Source organism: Protopterus annectens, chromosome 9.part0 (assembly GCF_019279795.1).
Source record: "Protopterus annectens isolate FY-2018-M chromosome 9.part0, PAN1.0, whole genome shotgun sequence".
Taxonomy (NCBI): Eukaryota; Metazoa; Chordata; order Ceratodontiformes; family Protopteridae; genus Protopterus; species Protopterus annectens.
Window position 1 is genome coordinate 1,779,425,049 of NC_056743.1, and position 22,401 is coordinate 1,779,447,449.

Genomic DNA, 22,401 nt, shown 5'->3' on the forward strand with positions numbered 1-22,401 from the left:
CTTGCAGGAATGCCTAACAAGTACTGCCTGTGCAGTACCTGTGTCGACAATTACTTAGACTCTGCATAAGTGTGGCCTATGGGTTAGGGTAATCAGATGGAAGAGTTGTTCCACAGGAGACATCATGCAGGGCTCTCCATGGGTAGCATATGCATAACATCAAGTCTCTGAAAGGCATGTGTTGCAATGTGTAATAGTGTACCAAGCCCAAGGCTGAAACCTACAGACAGTAATTAATAAAAATACATGTGCTGCACAAGCAACACCTCAGTCTAGCTCAGGCCCACATCCCCATCTGTACCTTGCTGGTGCTAGTATACACCTTTAGGTCTGCTGTTCATTAGCAGGAACTAGACCAGTAGACATGATGTTCTGAATTTAGGACACTGCAAAATGACATTCATTTGTGGCCCATAGTTGTTAAGCATCTGCAAAAAGGCTGAGGATGGGGAGGGTGTCATTCTCAAACACAACAGTCAACTGAAGCATACATCCAAAGCTCACTAAGAATGGCTGTATCTGAACACAGTCAAGGTCATGCCGTATGCCAGACAAAGCCCTGACTCCACAGCAATAGTGAAGGCACTGTTTAACCTCCAAGGGCTGTGCACATGAGCTGACCTTGCAATCTGGCAGAGTTGGTGGACATTTGTAGGGAGGAGTGACCAAATAATGGCAAGTGAAGATGGGCCATGCTAGTATACACCTTCCAGGAGTAGTGATTGCTGTAGTTCACTTAACAGGTGCTGCAACAAACCATCATGTTAAGAGTGTGCACATTTATTCAACCCACATATTGTATGCATCCCAATCAACATCTGCACAACTAACACATTTGTTTGATACTGCATTTGATCTCACAGGTCATATGTCCCATATCAGGTGTGTGTAATGTTAACATATCCAGTATTTTGACCACATGGCATATCAGGGAAGAGGGTGGCTTGTCAATTAGGGTGTGTACACTCCTCATAGCTGCAGTAAGATTTGGAGGTTGTCAGTATAATTGGATTTTATTGCTTACACATGCACTGCTGATAATGAGATCTGCAAATCGGACATCAAGCATTCACTATTGACATCTGGCCTCATATCAACCCAAGTATGTGTCAGACAAACACATAGGAGCTGTGAGCAACAGAAAAAACATAACTGCCACACATATACATATTCAGCAAAGGTGTGTACACTTGTGAAGTATTGTACACAGTACATGGCAGGGTGCTGAACAGGTGCACAGCAATACTGTGTACATGGGTGCAGTGTGTTCCAGGGGAAGGGGTATAACCTAACACAACTCATGCATCACAGAGATGTATAATGTTGGTAACAGGGATTGAGTACAGCTGCAGTGAATGCTGCTGAGTGCCATATGTCATGCATGTTGACAGTTGGATAATGTGAGGTCTGCATAATATCTTTGTGCCACCTCACCTGTGTGTGCGCGTGTGTGTGTGTGTGTGTGTGTGTGTGTGTGTGTGTGTGTGTGTGTGTGCCTGTGTGTGCCTGTGTGTGTGTGCCTGTGTGTGTGTGTGTGTGTGTCTGTAGAGGTAAGCAATGATATACAGGTCTTAAAGTATGTTTTCTGTTTTTCCCAAACAGGTGGCAAAGTGGGTCAGAGTCCCTCCTGCAGATGAATTGATGTTAGCATCCAAACAGACTCTCATAATGATGAAAGGTATGGTGAAGCACAGGTGGGGTTGTCAGGGGCTGAAGGTGTGCCACCAGTTGACATCCCACTGTTATCCACCACATCCCCACACACAGTCACATTGCTTATACATACCCCATCACCAGTGGCCATAGATGAGGGAAAGTTGGTGGGTAGTGGCATGGGACAAGACAGTGCGGTGACTATTGCAAGAGTGTGTCTGTCCACAGCAGCCATAGCCAGCTGACCAGTGAGGTACCACACAGGCAGATGTACAGGGGTGCTTGTAGGATGACTGCTGGACATCATGCACCTGGCAGAAGTCCCACAGCAGGTGTCACCAGACGCATGTTTTGGGCCATCATGGAGGCACAGGCACGTATGGGATGTTATACCAGACAGGGTCTGAGGCTCCAGAGGGCTCATTCTGCTGTTATTGACAACATCCATGATCTCTCAGGTGCCCACCATTATTTTTCAGAAGTCCTGGATAGATGGTTGGGTGAGATGGTGGGAATCCTCGACCATGCAATGTCTGTGTTAGAGCATATGGTGGGAGTAGGGTGGCAGCCACGTGGATGTAGGTAAGCAACACCAACAGATGGAGGTCTGCGTGGACATGCAACAAGTCAGAACCACTCCTGCAGTGGCAGTACCCACACCAGCACTGCAGGGGGGTGCTGTCCACTCCACAACACAGCAGGCCATGTGCACATAGCCCGATCCATCGGACATTTGTCATCATCAGGGAAGAGTACCATATCTGGCCTTGTACCCGGTAGTGCCCGTGGAACCCCAGGAAGGGACAGTTCTTGTGTCCATGGCCGGAGACAGTGAACTGCACACCCTGCCATGTATGGTCTGCAGCTATCCAAATAAACCCTGTATACGGTAGCCACATGGCTAAATTTTGTTCATACACACACACACAAACACACACACACACACTCACACAGCTAGGGCACCTCCATACCTACACACACCACATCTGCACAGCCCAATTAATAATGAAACCCCCTAACACACACACATGATGTTAACAAAATGGCTCAGCCTATGTCTCTGGCCAACCCACAACACACCCTGTGCATATGATGATACCTGTGCCACATCCCTATCATCATTACCATCAATGCAGGGACAGGCTAATATGGTTCTGATGCACAGGGTGAATGTACTAAGGTGTAGCAATGTAATGCTGTGAAACAAGTTTTCAGCAGGAAAGTTTAATGCTTACATGTCAGGATGTGTAGCTGTCCAGCCATGATGCATTATAGTTGTTATTAACACTGACTGATAGTGGTCTCCATAATGTATTCAGTTTGTGTTGTAGGTGTTTATGTATCAGCATGATGTTGGTCTGCTGTTGTTTCCTACAAGGGGTATAGCACTGTGGTGACACATTGACTGTTTCATATCCTGGGTACAGCTGAACACAAGTAACAGGTCTGTATAACAGTTGCTGCATTTGCCCCATGGCTGATAGGTCTGAGGGGTGTATACAGGTGAGTGCATGGTGGCTGATGTCAGCAGCCCTTCTACAGTGGACAATGATAAGTATAACAGACACACAGAGGCTTTGGTGTTGATGCAATACACATACAATACTGTACACATGGATGTACTTAATTTTGCAGTCAACCCATTTTAGCCTAAGTAATTCTACCAAGACATAATAGGCAAAACTTCACATCAGGAAATAATCAGTCTGTTACTTTAATGTCAATGATGATGATACTGGCAGGGTATATGTCCCCTTTCCCAATGTAGTGCAATCCCAGCATTGGTAACCATAGGTGTGCTGATGTGGTTGGCACAGCCCTACACTTTGGAGGGTGTGGGGTGGTGTAGAGCCACACATAGTGTGAGTGATGACTACTTAAACTGTTAACATAAACTGTAAAGTATTACAGCGGGCAAAGCATGGGGATAAACACAACAATAACCCCAGTGTGGGTGGCTGTGTCCACAACATCGACAGCCAACTGTATATACCAACTCCATTATCGCTGTACAGCTGTACAGTGGGGAAGAGGGCATTTACACATCTACTAGGTTTGGTGGAATGAATTTCCATGATAGGAGTCCTTTGAAATGTTAGCATTTGACAGTCAGTTCTCAGACAGATGATCACCTGGGACATGGTATTTTCTGCAAACTGAAATAGATCCCTTCACATACACAAACACTTACTTGGCAACAATGAGAGTAGAACCCCTACCTAGGTACTTATTGCTATTAATGTGTTTGGCCCTAATTGCACACACCACACATCTTTTAGGATGAGGTGTGTCCTGAATCTCTTGTTAAGTGAGGAACATCACCAGGCTTTGTACAGTGTGGTAATGGGGAGGTACCGGGTGTTAACTGACAATGCATAGTATGCCATACTGTCATATACCCATTGACAAACACATAACAGTCATAGACACATCTGAGAGACCTGGGTTTATCGGTGGTAACTGCCTTGTCAGTGAGTCCATTCTGTTACAGATAATTTGCACACATCACATGCATCATTGGACTGGATAGTGTACTCACTTACCTGTATGGTTGATGGTGACAGTGGACAGTGGACCTTGGGACATGTACTGGGGGTACCATGGTGTAAAGACAGTATACCCAGCACCCACATCCCACATTGGATATTTTAAATCCATGATAATACTTTGACATACCCACAATCCCATGTTGACCAGGTCTACAATACAACCCCTTGTCTATCTCATCAGTGCTACTACAGGATATGCATTTATTGCACATGCCACAGGGATAGTAGGGTGATGGTTTGTCATGGATCTCTTAAGGTCACCAACATCACTATGCCTTATACTGTATGACCAGATGTATTTGGAGAATGTGGACTCAGAATGCTGTATCCTACAAATATACACACTTGCACACATACACACACTTGCCAGGACTCAGAGGGTAACCCATGCCTATCTACCAATTTATACAACAGTGTTGTGCTGGTACTGCAAGCTCCAGGTCACCCATAGGGTGAAGAGTGTAACAAGTTACATTTAATGTCCATTACAGCAGCAGCCTAACTATGGCAATGGGGGATGTAGTGTGTGAGAAGGTCCTCAGGGTATTATCAAATGCAGGTTTGCAAACACACAGACACTGTTATTCTCAGCAGTGCACACTGATACATTTGTCAGTACTGGGGTCCATAAATGCAGGTGTTCCTAGGTGTGTACCACGATATTGCCCATGGAGAGATGAGATGAATAGGGGATGTGGGTACAGTGGTATCATGCCATCTCTCATTTGTCAGCAGGCCATCTATCAACTGATGCCATGTGAGTGATCTTCAGTGTGACAGATAAATATAATATCCAATCATCTAGTTGTCTCTTGCACAAGGCCAGTGAGGTGCTCCAATTGACATATATGCAACATATATTACATAACATGGCCAGTGTCTGGGTTGGAGACTTGTACCCAAGCAAGTTCTGTTGACTGTGGTAGTCTAGTTGAGGTATCCATGGCATGTGGTGCATTCAGGGTGGGGTTTCCTAGCTGTGGCATTCATAACACAGCTGGGCAGACATATCAGTGTCAGTCAAGCATAGATTGCCTGTGAGAAGCCAAGATGGATACCTGACAACTGCACATCTGTACAGAGGACAGACAGAAATCAGCTAGCCAACAGGTTATGCATTAGGAAGAATTTTTTGACAGATAGACATCTGACACTGATAGATATGCCATTACTACATGACAGCAGCCCTCAATGGCATGTCCTATACATATAGTAGTCTACAGTTAATATCCACATATCAGATCAATATACAGTAGCAAGTATTTAATAACACACAGCTCACACACCAAGAACACGATAGTCAGTACTCAGAGTCCAGCTTTGCATGCAGCGGTGTATGGTTCTAGTACTACAATCTGCAATCTACTCTTACTTGGGAAAGCACTGTTAACAGTAGTGATGTAATGATACAATACATGCAAGTGGGACTGCATATAATGTGGGATACTACCCATGTATGGAACACATACAAAAGGAAGAGATTGTTGTACTAGCCATATATTCAGGTGTCGCAGACAGTATACTCACACCACTTGCTACTGTAATGACAGCACATAGAAGCATGTTATGAACATGGAATTGAATACACTTACTAAATATTTCATTACCATGCTATTTCATCAGAATGGAATGTAATACTTGGTTACCAGGGCTGAGCCATGCTGAGCAGATGTAAGCATTGCTTCAATATAAACGGTAAGCAGATTTCTGCACTGGTAAGCATAACCTGCATGGTGTAAGCGGCTTTTCTTTTAACCGTACATTAGGGGCACTTGCCATCAGGCAGACCAAAACAAACCCACTTAAAGCTGCTCAAAACTGCTTTAACAACTATGCATCCAACAGTCCTTGTTCTGCCTAGCAACAAAATAAACAGCTCTTGAACCCAGGATCCTGTACACCATAGTCACAGCAGTTAACATCTAAGCTATCAAAGCTGTAAAGATGGCTGTTGTTTTTTTCCAATATATCTGTCAGTACACATACTGAATAGTAGTGAACAACTGCTTTGACTTCTACAATTGTGTAGTACTTGTTAGTGATATTAGTGTTGTATCAAGTATGTTGTTATATATAAATATATAAATATCAGATAAATATGCCCCGGGATTCATGAATCTTGCACCAGACGCAGGCATAGCATAGGCGGTATAATGCCAAATATGGTCGTCGAGCGATTCAGGTACGATCCAATTCCACGTGCACTACCGGTGTACGCCAGAACTATGCAGCCCCCGGCTTAGGTATGCTAATCACCCCATGTGCAGTGTCGGACCATGCAAATGAAGGCATATAGTGATTCATGAAGTGGTGCAGGCGTAGCGTAAGCCCACGGAAATGTAAACCAAAAAACACGGTTCACATTTTCCCAAACAGAACATCAGAGCTATGGAAGAGGGTCAGACCCAGGTATCACAACGTTAACATATGCCAATGGCGAAATACACAGCCAATGACATAAGAAAAGATGCACAACACGTAAATAACAACATTTAATGTCATGTCCACAGTAACGCACAGCACAACCGCAGGGCATGTGTGCGGAAGCTGTAACATAAAGAAATAATATAAAAATGTCATAAAATCGCAACGTAATAGAAATCAGGTTTACAGCATAATACACAATGGTAGGCATGGAACACCACAACCAAGGTGCAAGGGTTGCTAATGGCCTGCGATAGTGTTCGGTGCGGTAACTATGAATTAGTAGTCAATGCCATGCAAATGAGGCAGATAATACTGAATCGCAAATGTCCCGCCGGATGAAGGTTGTACCATACGGAGCAGCGGTATAACACCGAGGAGTGGCTCAGAAGAGATACATGACATCAGCAGAGGGGTGTGCCACCGTAGCAGTAAGCACATTGGAGCAATGCAAATCTGGCCTGTCCGTTGCTAAGCAAAGCTGCAGGACAGGGGTGGGGAGGAAGGTATAGAATCATTTAGCTGAGAGCACACATGGTGCCCAAAAGCGCATGTGTACGGGGATGAAAACGTGCCCGAAACCCAGTAATCGGACGCACGCGCCGTGAACAATAGCACAAACAGGAAGGTCAGGGGAAGAAAAGAAGGAAATGCTGAAGTAGGGTAATTGGAGTACTAATGAGCAATCAACACCAATCAACCCACGATGGTCAATCGATGGCAGCTGACAAGTCTGCTTGCAGAAACCTGCAAAACAGGATAGGGGAGGCATTGGAATGCAAAGAAAGGAGGGGAGGTATTGGATTGCAAAGATAGGAGACCTGACACAGCAGAGCAAAGCAAACCGACAGCAGACCGGCAGTAGCACACATAACGCAAGATACGCCAGGTCCGGGAAAGTACAAATGAAAGTAGGCTGCAGGATGAACGCCAGAAAATGGTAGGTGCAACATGCAGAAATGTAAAGGGAAGGTCAAGAGGTAATCCACGGCAGGCAAATGTAATTCAACACCAAAGGCACCACAATAGTAGTTCCGGCAGTAAAACACATAAGATACTCTGTAGCTACGATCGTACATACACACCCTATGACATCATCGGTGTTCACAGCACAATAGTATAAAGTGTGAAAACACCCAACACACACCTGTGTATTCCCAAACACTGCACCATAGGTGTAAACACATGGGGAACTTTTAAAATGTACATGTTGGGAGCTGCCATAGCCGTGATTCATCAGCATGTGTTAGAGACTGACGGTGTTGTGGAGGATGATGCCGACTACCACCGCAAGCCTCGGAGGAGAAGGAGAGTGTTCAGACCAAGGGTAAACTACCAGGGGCTACATGACCTGGAGATAGTCGAGCATTACAGGGTGGACAGGGACATTTTACAGCAAATAGTGGAGCTGTGCTGGCCACGCCTGAGAACCAGAAACAACAGAGGGGAACCCATCCCAGTGGACACGAAGGTATGTGTAAGCCTGTGAATACTGGCCACAGGTACCTTTCAAAGGCCAACTGGAGATATAATGGGTATCTCACAGGCATCAGCATCCAGGTTACTACACCAGTTCCTGGATGCCATGTTACCACATGCCAATGAGCAGATATACTTCACCCAAACTCAGGAGTTGGCCAGCAATATGCGCCACTTCCACTGTGTGGCACACTACCTGGAGGTACTGGGTGCGATAGACTGCACGCACATACAAATCAAGTCACCACTTGGTGAGCATGGTAGGTGCTACATAAACCGCAAGGGATTCCACTCCATCAACTGCCAGGTCGTGTGCAATGCCCAGGGCATGGATGTGTGTGCTGGCAGCCCTGGAAGCTACCATGAGTCCCATATCTGGCATGCCTCACAGCTGTATCAGGTATTTGTCAGGGGGGACATCCCACATGGCCATCTTGTGGGGGATGCTGGCTATGCACTGGACCCGTGGATGATGACTCCCATCAGAAATGCACACACACCCATGCAAGAACGCCATAATGAGGCACACACACAAACCAGAATCATCGTAGAGTGTGTGTTCAGGATGCTGAAATCACGGTTCCAGTGCTTGGATACATCTGGTGGAGCCTTGCAGTACTCTCCAGGCACGTGTGCCCACATCGTCATAGTATGTGCCATGCTACATAATATGATCCTGCGGAAGTAGCTGCAGCAGGGACAAAATGGTGAAGGCCCTCATAGCCCACTGCAATTGCCAAGGCCATTACAGGCACAGAGGGATTCAGACCATGAACACACTGTGCCAGCCCCAGTAGGCAGACGGAGGCATGCCCAATATGCCTATGTCTTGGCAAAGAGGGAACGTATAGCACATACTCTGACAGTGTAGGCCCCTACAGACTGACACCTCTCCACCTGCACACACAGTAAAATGGATGGCACACAAACATGACCACCTGTAAATTGTAATGTATAGGTGGCCCAATGTGTGACTCCTACATAGGCAGCCCTCAAACATTGTAAACACAACAGCTAGTGGAACACGGAATGCCAACACCTGAACAGTACATGAGCCTTACAGCATATGGTGGTGCTGTGTGCCTGTCACACATATGCATATATATAATACAGATGGAAAGGGCAATAGAGTGATATATGTTGATATAGATGGATTCAGCGATATCTGCAAATATAATAGATAGTTCAATGACATTCATAACACCGTGGAGGTACAAATAAATAGGATACCGCCAACTATGGAATGTGTAACATACCAACATGTGTAACCATGAGGCTGAAAGACCGATAGAACACAGTACCGGAACAGTACAGCCGCGAGTAATAGTATGATGATATGAAGGGACATTTAGTCACTGCTGCCGGTGTTGCGGTCCACGTAAGTACTGTGTTCAACTGTGTTTGTGAGTGCAGTAGTCTGTGTAAGTGTGCGTTGAGGGTGCTGTGTGCATCTCCGTGTGACTGTAATGTGTGTGTGTGTCTGCAACATGTGTTTGTTAGTGCCAAGTCAGAGGCAGATCAGTACGGTAGGTGTGGGTATAGCTAGCCGTAGGCATACGGTTACTACTTGTCCCACAGTAGGAGGGACAGCCCCACCCTGGGCAGGTGTGCCCTGACATAAAACAGTACAAAGGGCAAATGTCCGAGATGGTAGGACATTAATATGTCCCATATATAATGTAATAGTCGTATTTAATAGTTATGCCTGTATGTAAGAAACGTAAATGTTACATGCAATATGATAAGTAGCCAAAGTCCCACAACAATAGGTATGTATTGAGGATAAAAGTATGTGCTAACCTGTGTACTGACCGTGGCTACGTGTTGGCCTGTAAACACCGCTGTGTGTCCCGCAATTGTCCAACAATGACCATATGAAAAGGTGGCAACCCATGGCAAACAGGCTCTTTTACCAACACAACCGCAATGACTGCAAATATCTGGGACAGAAATACAAGGGATAGCTGTCACTTACACATATCCCTTGATATATCGCTGCAATTCCAGAGGTATACAAGTAGCAAGCACACCTGCAGATAATATAGAAACCAATTAACAACAGCCCAACGTACAATCCCGTAACATAAGTCTACTAACTGTTAGCTCTCTAATTAGGGACGGAGCCCACACACATATATATGGATTATGTATAAATGCAAGGCCCACAAACATGTATATGCTACGTACAGCCACCGACATCCCCCACACTAGAAACTAAAGCAATACAGACTGTAATAGCAGCACAAACATCCAGTCAGTCAATTACATCTGCAGAACCCTCAACATACCGTGTGAGAGACACAATTAAAGGCATCATGCAAAATTGCAGGCGTTGTATAATGGAACAAACAGCCATGTTACAGGTTTTGTTTGCAATACTCTATCAGATGGTGGGATGACAGGTACACCCACATTTTGAACCAAATACTCTACCTGTCACACACAATCCACGGGGGACATGAATCCAAAGTATACTTGTCTCCATGCATAGCAGTTGCAATTACACATAACAAAACACAATACAGACCGTCTCCCCGAAGGTAGGGCAAATAGGCAACGCCCAAGTGGAGAATTCAATTATACCCCACTGTTGCCGTGTAATTGGTGAATGGAGTAGCTGCACAGCTGATATGCAAGTAATTAGTCACTCAGGAACACCAATTGGAGGGATGAATCCACATGTTACAGGTATCGACATATATAAGGATGACTTGCCAGACATTCAAACTGTATGCTCATACCGAACACCAGTTGAAACACTGTGAGAGAGATAGAAATGAAACGCCGTAAAGATTACAAGGTATGTAGAACACCCAATATGTAAGGTTATGTATAGCATGATCTGTATTAATTAGTTTTACTGTATGTATAGCCTGGTTTGCATTAATCAAACGTGTCCGCAATGCATAAAGTGGGGAAAGGTATTTATGTAGTGATTTCTTGCTGAGCATACTAATGCTTTTAGAAACTGTGCGTCCAGCAGTGGGACACAAGGTACACAGCACAGACACCACAAAGGATGCCACATGAGGGCGTTAAACAGAACAATTCCATACAACCCGCCGTCAGTGGTAGGGTATGTCCAACAAGGACGTGCCATAGCAGGGGATAGTATATGTTGATATACTGTCACAGCATGCATGTGTATGGGCATATAACGTTAATGACATATCTAAGGTGGTCCCGCTGTTCCAGTATGCTTTGCATTATGGGATACTATGTGAAATATGTGTAATGTATAGTATTGCTGGTAGATATGGCAGATATTCTACAGAGCATAACAGGCATATCATGCATACCACAGGTATCGTCTATTGGCATGTACAATAACAGGATACATATGGCTTGTAGGCATGGGACATTGTAATAGCATGATAGCTAATCTAAATGGAAGGGCTACCAAGTAACCATGCACAAAGGACATGTAATAGCTTCACAGGTGCATAGTGGGGTACTATGCAGTCTGGCAAGTCCATGTGTAAGCACAACTACAGTGTTCACACTAGTGGCACCTCTCTAGGGTAGTGTCCTGTGAACAGCAGAGCCATGTGTCACCTGCACCTCTGCACAGTACAGCCACTGCAGTGATCCCAGGCCTACATGTATCTCCCAACCACCAAGGGAGGTATCACATGAACAGTGCTACTGAGTGTCCCTGCGTGATGTACATAGGACTTATGTTCCAAAGCATGGTGAGTGTCCGGTTTGGGAATGTAACCCTCAAGCACATCCCACTCATTGTGGCATGTGTGCACATACCCATGAGCATGTTGCTCACAGTGGCTTTTGCTTATGTCACGTATGAGGAGTATATCCATTAATAATGTTGTGGACATGGGCCCTGTCTGATCAGCAGAGGTCACCCTGAGTATGTAGTATGCAAATGTGTACAGATGTGGTGTCCGTAGTGCAGCCGCATACTTAAACTGTCGGAGCTCAGTAAACGTCATGGCGTGTTAATGTTGTGGTATGTAAAGCTGTAGCTGTTGTGTAAGGTACACCCTAAATGGGGTGGTGTACCCTTGAATGTGTGTAGATGTCTTGAGTTCAGAGGTACAATGGGTGCCTATGTACCAGCTACACACCCAGTACAGATAGGTGTGGCCACGTAGAAGGATATCCACACCACAGTGGCAATACGGTAACCACAGGAGTAAGTGCGACATATGTGTGTACTGCAAACATGTACAATGTGATATGTATGTAGGGGACTACCACCCATGTGATAGTCAGTGGGTGAATGGTGTAATGCAAAGGTGATGTTCATGCACCTTGTGTCATGCAGCTTGATGCCATGATAGTCATATCATGTATCTGTCACAGCGACACCCATATGGATGGAGTCAGTATCAGCAGGTGGAGCAATCATGGCGCTTTGTATGCAGGGGTTTGAAAGCTAGGCAGGGAAAGTCCCCTGTGCTAGCCTGTACCACAGGGAAGCTTATACTGAACATGAGGGGCCCTATGACTGAGGACTGTGGTATGCCAAATGTACCTGACATGTAGTAGGTACTATGGTATGCTGGCCTCACTGTGTTTGTCCTGTCCATGAGCCACATTGCATAACATCCTGAGACATAGGGTACGATGTGCAGGTGGATGTGTATGTTGTCAACACCAGAATGGAGAATGGTGCTGAAAGGCAATGAGAGGACAATGCAGGATGTGTGGACTCCTGTACCATCAGCAACTGCCCTGGTAACTGTATGAAAGGAGTCCACCATGTGTAGAGGCCATGCTCTGGCCCTAACAAGCCCAACCTGGGTGGCAGCAAAGGACGGGAGCCCAACAATGTCTCTGTGAATGACGTCCTTGATGATGTGCCCTATAGCCATGCAGAACAGTCCAGGCAGGTGTGTAGGACTATAGTCCCACTCGTGCATTGTGGTGCCACCTGTGTGTAGTGTGATAAATGCTGCTGTGTGCCATTCAGGGGCTACAATGTCTGAAACAAGGCTATTACTGAATATGGTGGCCTAGTGGGGAGACATGTAATTCAGAGGTTGGTGGACATCACAGCCTGGGACATTGGAAGGTGACATGGGGCCAGTGTCCCAGGACATATAAAGTGCAGGTCAGTACTGTGCAGGTGTGACCACAGGGACACCACAATGTTCCTGTATGGATTGTGGCCCTGCAGTGAGTGAGAGGGTGTAATGTTAGCATTGAATCCATCCTCCAGCATGTTGCCAACATCACCTGGGTCTGTAATGTTCCTGAGTGACTGTGGTATGTGACAGCAGATGTGAGTGTTGCCATCGACTACTGTAATACCACCATAATGCCTGGTGGTACACCCCGGAATGTGTCGCAGTCATGTTTATGTAGCTAGTCTTGGAGTATGTGATGAGGGACCCTGTGGCCCTACCACGGCTGACCAGTGAGCCACCCCACCCATGGGAATGTACACCACTCTGCAACAGCCTACACATGTTGTTGTACATCATATGTCCATGGAACATGACCACCAGAGTGGCGTCTGTTATCTGGTGTGTACCATCATGGCTCTGTGTGGAATAGCATGATCCATGCAGTTGTGTACATGCTAATGAAGTGCACTGGGGTATTTGTCAGCATTTGTATGTGCATTGTCCATCTGCACGGGTGTCATGACTTTAACAACCGCTGTCAGCAGACGTCTGTAGTAGGTGTTGTAGTACTCATGTACTGTGTATGCTGTGATGGGTGTAGTGCCAGGATGTGGCTAACAAGGTTGATTAGCATATGCTCGGAATCCACCAATGAGGGGATAACCCCAGGTGTGTAACACCAGTCACATGGTGGTAGTGTTCATGTCAAGGTTAATGTAGGTCTTGGAGGTGGTGTGTATGGGTTGATCCAGCAGAGCGGAGGTTATGAGTCATGGATGTGTCGGTACATGAGTGGCTATCCCAGTTAAGTGTGTGGTAGTGTCAGTTACACATCAGTAGTAGCTGTCTGAGGCCCACTGTCCAATATACCAACAAATAAGATATGTTAACTGTGGGGTATGATGTTGACTCTGTAGCTTGTTACAATGTGTATAGCGGTCCCGGACACAGTTAGTTGCATGTGGAGCACCTCTGATGCATTGTGCTAAGTAACTAGCCAGGATGTGTGCACAACATAGTGGGATATGGGAACCCCTCAGCTGTGGGTGTGCCGGTCCAGGTATGTGCCTGAAAGGTATGGTCTGTCTATAACCTGTCATTGCAGGTGTGCTCTGCAGAGCTTAGAGGCAGGTCCCAGTCACTGCAGAGATGTTTGAGTGGTGCATTATAAGGTGTGCTTTGCCTGCGTGCGTCACAGAGGAAGATGCAAGCATTGTGTCACATGACACCATGGCATGCTTGCCAGTTGCCGTTCTGCCGGTGACAGTTATTGGAAACTGTGCAAGCCAGGCAGTATAGAAGCAGCAAGAACCTTACATGTGAGCTGTACCCCCAGGCCTGACAGGTGCAAGTCATCTGTGCCACAGCATTGTGTTTGACCAGGTCAGTCAAAGTGGACAGATACCAGATGCCTGTGGAATGACAATAGGAGCATAGGCAACTGTTGAAGTGACACAGTCGGTCGTTGTACAATGGTATCATGTCCAGACGAATGCAAAATGCTCCCCAGGGTTTGGCCCACACCCTCAGGGCTATACAACTGCTGAGCTATTGCATGTCCCTGCACATGTAGTCTGTGAAGTGGCATCACAGGGCAGTCGCACTAACATGGAGAATGACAGTCATATCATACCTGGTGAGGTGTGGCATGAGTGCATAGGTTATGTTGCAGAAGCAGTTACCCGACAGCAAGATGTAAGCGACTATCGCCTTGTGTAGCCTGCTGTGTGGAACTGCAGTGTGACTCCCTACAGAGTCCTATGACTGGTGTGTTGTGAATGTTATAACTCCCTATCGGCTGTATGTGATGGGCACACATGAGTCTGTGGGCTATAAGTTGGTGATGTCTTCCATGATGGGGGCTACCTCTGAGGCCTACACTGAGTATAAAGACGTACTGCACAAGTTGTCCTTGTAGGTGTGGCCAGTGGTGTAGATCATGTGAAACTATGTGATGGGTGGGGTGTGTTGCGAATGTTACACATCCCCAAATGACTGTCAGGTGCAGTCAGGGTTGGTGACAGCATTACCCCCAGCCATAGCTGTCAACCTCCTGTCCCCAAAATGAGGAACATTAGCCCTCATAATGTGTGACAAATGGGCAAAACGTGGAACACTTACAACTGGCTTACTAACAGCTTCAACTAGGAAGGGCATATAATGGCTAAAATAGGCTGGTTTTACATATAAAAAAGATATTCTAATGAATTAATATGATTCCCATCTATTTAGCCATGGCTAGCAGGTAAACAATTTCCAACAATGAATGTGTGACAGACCCTTTCAATGTAGAACCTTGAGGAACATGCACCTTTTAAGACCCCAAATGAGGTACGTTCCTCGTAATGAGGTACACTTGAGAGCTAAGCCCCCAGCACATCTGCAGAAGTGCATCCCCCACAGGCTGTAGCGTCGTATGTTGGGAGGTGAGCATTGAATGTGTACATGAGACAATTGCTCTATTGCCACATGTACAACATATCCCTCATATAGACAGGCAGTAGCACTGGTACGTGACAGTTGGACATGCCTGTATATACAACCGTGTCCCACAGGATATGTGCGTTACGTGTGTACAACAGCTGTTGTACCATAAGCAAGCTGGGAAGTGTAGGACAGCCAGTGTACCTGTGGGAAATGGTGTGGAATGGGTGCTATAGTAATCAGTAGCTCATGACATGCTCACAAGTTCTGAACAAGTGCCTAGCATGACCATACAATACAGATAGGGTGTTGGATAATATCAACCTACAAGGGGTGATGACAGTCATTTTAGGTGGCACCGCACTATAACCCTGCTGAGTATGGTGTGCATGTCCATGAACCATTATCACTGTAGATGTTAGCAGTACAGATGTACAGGACAGCACGGATGTGTGATTACAAATACCTTTGTATGTCACAGGAGTGTTCCACCAGTGGCCTGTTGACAGACTCACAACTACAAAAGGTGCAAGAGTGACATGTGCACATCACACCAGTGCCAGCTCCAGTAGAACAGGGTTAATGTGTTGTACCCCACCCTCATTGTAGCCCATACCACACAGACAAATGTTAGGCATCTGTGTATGTAAGGCTGTGAATGGCCATGACCTATCAGTATAGCTGTGTCAGTGTTGTGAACAACATACAGAATGAGCTGTGTGGGTGAGGTGTGTGACATATGTGCACAGTCTGATGGATGATACCAGCATTGTCACCGCTAGGTGAACATCCTTGTACCCATAAACTACTACCTAGGCTGTGGTCAACATTATGGACACTGTGCAAGGGATGGTGCTGTGCAGTGCACCCCCCGATTTGGTGACATCTCCAGGCCCCTTAGGTAGTCATATGAGGTACCCATGTCATGTCAGGGTGCCATCCATGAGCACGGAGATCACTGGACAGGCATATACAGCACTGTGGTGACCAATATTGTATCACATACCGCCTTTAATGGGTAATGGCTATGCATGGATGTGCGATACCAGCCTTCACAATCCTCACCTCCACTATGCAGCATGCTGTCTACCATGCAGAAAGACATCTGCTACACCATGATGATGGACATGCTACATGTCCATATCCTGATCTATAAGACATATGTCATGGACAGCCACCATCCTAATACTAGGATCGCCACAGGCTGGACAGATCCCTTTGCCATATATGTGACATCCTCCTGCCATACCATGCAACCCTGTCCATCAAAGCTGCACATGTCATCCCAGTCATACATGGTGTGATGGCCGCATGGTAGATGTACTATCAACTGACTGGATCAGTAATGTGGCACTGATGCACCTTGCGATGGCATAATGGCTGTCTGTTACAGCTTGGAAACCATGCCCGCACATGCTATGGTTGATAACCATCCCTGCGAATGTCGTCTGACTAGCCATTGTCCCATGTCTATCACATGTGCAATACAGGCGATCCCTGGCAGGATGTTGAACAGTTGTACAGTGCTGTGTAGATGTATATGACAAAACACATGCATGTACAGGTGTCCATGCGTATGTGTGCATTGTCACTGCTCAAGTCCATTACGGCTGTGTCTGTGTTGATATGTGACATATACACAGCATCCAGGTCAACAGCATTACTGTGCACACATCCAGGCATGTGCAGATAGGTAAGAACACAAGTGCAGGCAAATAGACATGCCCACAGCAAGACAGCATTTACACGGAGTATGAACACTGTAATGAGGTGACACACATATATGGTGATGATATCCAATGCATAATGGGTGTGACGTGTGTGACGCAAACACATCAGTCATGTCAGTGTCATGATGCTTTGCAAAGATAACTGTGCAGATGTAGTAGATGTCATAGAAATGTATGTGCAGCAGTATCTCTGAACATCTCTGAAACAGATACAGATAATGCCCCGTAAATGCCTCCCAGCATACAGGCACCAGGAGGATGATGTCCTCATCCCACAGCTCCATGACAACTATGACTTGTTGTTCAGCCATGTGCCACAGCATGCCTAGCAGCGGGATGACCTGTGGCAGATTCTATGCAGGAGGGTGAACGATGTGGGTGGCCATAACCGCACCTACCAGCAGGTGCGCAGACACTGCACAGACTTGATACGACATGCAAAACAGCGTGCCACTGCAATCGCCAGGGAACAAGGTGGAACAGGTGGTGGGCCACCAACCCAGCCCCCACTCACACTCACCGAGGAGCTACTGGCCAGTCTGGGGACACCCACCGAACAACATCCACAAACACTAGCTGCCATTGTGGAGGTGGGTGTCTCCCAACCAATGAGCCTGGAGTTGCCTGGTAAGTCAGTACTGCACATATGGCTATTATATCCCATTTAGTTGCATGTGTCACTGTACATTATGTAAAGTAACAACATATGCAAGGTATGTGGACACACATGCTGCATACTACAGTATGCTATGCTGTGTATGCACACATGTGCATACTATATGCTATTACACAGGTGAATGTGTTCACATGCACAGTGCAACCTATGGCTGTCATACAGTCATGGATAATGTTCAAACTGCTGTGTCACCCCTATAAAGGTACCTCTGGCGTGCCGCACAGACATGAGTCTGTTGCAGGTGAGACTGTCATCAGTATCAGGAATGTTACAATGTAGATCTATTTGCCATGTGGCCAGTTAACACTTGCATACCTGATGTTTGTTCCAGTCACAATATGCAGGTCGCATCACCCATCATTCACACAGGCCACCCATGTGCAATATATACAAACAAAATGATACACTGACTTGAAACCATAGTACTTGTCATTGCGACATGTGTGGTCAGCTGTGCATACAACGGTGGAGGTGTTCTACAATGGAGGCATATGTAGTATGCATTGGAACAACATGCGTGGTACGCACACAGTACCACACAGTGAGCTGTGATATCGCCAGTCCACAGGTGTCACCATTGTGTCATATGCCCTGGCATTGGGTGCACACATTGTGATGTGCCACCTGACATGTCCCAGACACGTAGTGTTCTGTCTGCAATACTGTCACACTATCGCATGACCTATACCCCACATACCAAACATGCAACCCGTTGTCTGCATAGCCCTGTGGATTGTGACATATCTGACATTTATGGGTGTATGTCATATGGGACAACACAGACATGTGAGATAGATGGCCATCACACACATTTGGCCAACACATGTGCACACATGGCCATGGGGGATGGCCAGAGACATGTAACCACACAGTACATGGGATGTGTATACACCCTGTTGCACATTGTCCACACATGGTCCAATTATAGCCTTAGTTGACTGATTATACAGTTGATGTGGTACACTGGACACCCTAAAAGCCTGTGCACAGCTACTGGAGGTGCCACTGAAGTCTACCATATACGATCTGTTGAACATCACGACTATGTTGCAGTTATGGCTATGCAATGTGTACATATTATGCATTCTACAGCAACATAGATGCCTCATGATGCCATGCAATGGCACAGTGTCTGTACTTCACACTGTATAGCAATGTAGACAGCTCACACTACCCTCCCATGCTCATGCACATTTGCTAAACATGCATTCTGTCTGTAGGGCATACACACAACACTGCAATGTGAAGCCCATTATGATGCTGTACATGTGTCAGGACACCATTGTGTCAGACATGTATGCATGTTAACGCACATGTCCGCAGATTACATGTGAAGGTCACGTCAGCCATGTGTACTCTTATCCTGTTCTGGGCCACATGGTGTATCACGGGGATGCATGCATACTACCATGATTGTGTGAACTGCATGGCTACTGATATGACACCTGCTTGCTGTTGTGTGCACCCCAGGGAAGTATGCTTACTAACAATATTAATGTCTGAGCTGCATGCCCTCTGCTGTATCACAGGCATGCTGCCTGCCATCTGACAAATCACATGCATGGTGTGTCTGTGTGTGTCTGTGTGTGTGTGTGTGTGTGTGTGTGTGTGTGTGTGTGTCTGTGTGTGTGTGTGTGTCTGTGTGTGTGTGTGTGTCTGTGTGTGTGTGTGTCTGTGTGTGTGTGTGTGTGTGTGTGTGTGTGTGTGTGTGTGTGTGTGTGTGTGTGTGTGTGTGTGTGTGTGTGTGTGTGTGTGTGTGTGTGTCTGTGTCTGTGTCTATTGTACTTTACAGTATTTCTTTGCATTCACAGGTGATGTAGGTGCGTTACCCTCCTGCGGTCCATCTGATGTTAGTGTCCCCTCAGATACTAGCGGTGATGAACATATGCATGAGGTACAAGCAGGGTTGTCAGGGGCTGAATCTGTGCCAGTGGTTACCATCCCAGCTATGTCCCCCTCTTCCCTGCACACAGTTCTGCTGCCAACACATACCGCATCACCAGTGGCCATAGAGGAAGGACAGTCAGAATCTGTTAGCGTGGAACAGGAACGTGTAGTGGCTACAGAAGGTGTGTCTACACACCATGGTGTCAGTGTAATGACTGCAGACGTGCCACACAGGCATGTGGCCGGTGCTGCTCAAAGGAGGACCTCTGGCAGACATGCACCTGCAGGACAGAGCGTAGCAGCTGGTATCACCAGACGCATGTTCCAGACTGTAATGGCGGCACAGGCATGTGCTGAACAGCAGAACAGAGAAGGGCAGAGGCTGCAGAAGGCTGCTATCCATACCCTAAATGACAACATCCAGGCATTGGCAAATGCTCAACAGCAGATTGCTGATGTTCTGGATAGGCAATTGGGTGAAATGGTCGGAATCCTTGACCGAGACATGGCAATCCGCGAGCGGGAGCTGTCTGTGCTGGAACATCTGGTAGGAGTGAGGCGTAGGCAATGTGAACATAGGCCAGCAACACCACCTAGTGTAGGTCGATGTGAGTGTGCCACCTCACATGCCCGCTCCCATAGTGCCGGTAGCATTAGCAGTGCAGCTGGTGCTGCGCTGTCAACACCAGGACACAGCAGGCCATGTGGACGTGGCCCTGGACGTTCTCAGCGGGGACACGGTTCCAGCGGACATGTGTCGTTGGACAGTAGCCGCTCTGTACCTCCACCTGGTAGTGCCCGTGCAACCCCAGGCAGGCACAGGTCACGTGGCCGTGGACGGACACAGTGAGCTGTACAACCTGGTCTTTACCATCTGGGGCTGTCAATTATACCCCGTGTAGGCCTCACAAATGGCAGAACTGTGTACACACATACACACACACAGCAAACAACTGTAGGGCTCCACAACATCCACATGCATTCTGAACAGACATGTCTATTCAACTCACCGGCCCTTACACACACACACATGATGTTATCCATTGGTGCAGCCTATGCCCCTGGCAAACATATCACCCAGTGCATATGATGAAGCCTGTGCCGCATCCCTGTCATCCACACCATTGGTGCAGGGTTATGCACAAATATTCTGATGCACAGGGTGAACAGAATAGTGAGAGGTGTATGTAATATTACCTGTGTATGCATAGTGAGGGATGTGTATGTTGCAGTGGTTGTGTGTGAATACTGAGAGATGTGTATGTGACATAAATTGTGTACTGTCGACATGCACTGGTCATACCATGTAGTGCAGGTGCAGCATGCATTGTGATGTGCTCACGGTATGTGTCTCGGTTACATCTGTTGCACCATGTTGGTTGTGATACCCTGGTTCCCTCCTATGGTGTACTTGCATGTGCCTACAGGTAGCAGTGTTTGCAGTCCCCCACATGTAACTGTGGATTACTCACGGGCATGTCTGGCAATATCAGCATGCTACATGTACCCTCAACCTGACTGTTGGAAACACCAACATGACACAGATGTCCGCACATATACTGCACCTGATGCATGTGGTCAGTGCCACAGACTACACTGGACAGAGACGTGACATACATAGCAGGACACATTACATATATGGTGACATGGTGCAGGGGTTGTACACAGTGGTCTGGCCAATGATGATGTGAGGTGTCACTTGGTAGCTGGAGGCCACACTGTGCAGCAGTAGGACCCTGTAACAGTACGGGAACATGGCCACATTCACGGGGTGTACACCACTATAATGCACACCCCATAATGTTCAGGTGGGGACCCTTGCCTATGTGGTCATCACCCTCACAGTACTATGCACCCACACGATGTGTCACAGAGAAGAAACATGCACAGATAGCCAGTATGGCTGGGACCTATGGCATCAACAGGGTAGTGCACTGCATCACCATTACGGGTTAGTCACCATGTGGGGTTAGTGATCATTTCTCACGGTATATTAGCATACACCCTCACACCAAGCACCAGACATACATACAGACACACACACACTGTGGTGACCACACCTGTGTATACAGACAGCCGACGTGTGTGATGCACCACACCAGCCGACGTCATGCTTCCCACACTGACGTATGTACAGATCTCTACAATGGTGTACAGGGATGTGTAACAACTGGGACATATTCCCCGCAATATGTGGTATCTTTGGTCACACATTCGGACACACATGGCAGTGCTGGGAATGATACACCTGCCATATTATGACACATTTGATAGACATGCAGCGGTATTGATTGCATTATGTGCACCAACGCTATATCTGGCAAATGTGCTGCTATATGCACACGGGAGGTTGTAGGTGTTACAGGTGCCATGTGACATATAGTTGGTAACACCTGACCGCTGTGTATGCATTATGTCAGCACCGTCACGTAACAGCGACATAGCGTACTGTTTGCACATGGCATGATAGGATGGTGTGTGACACAACT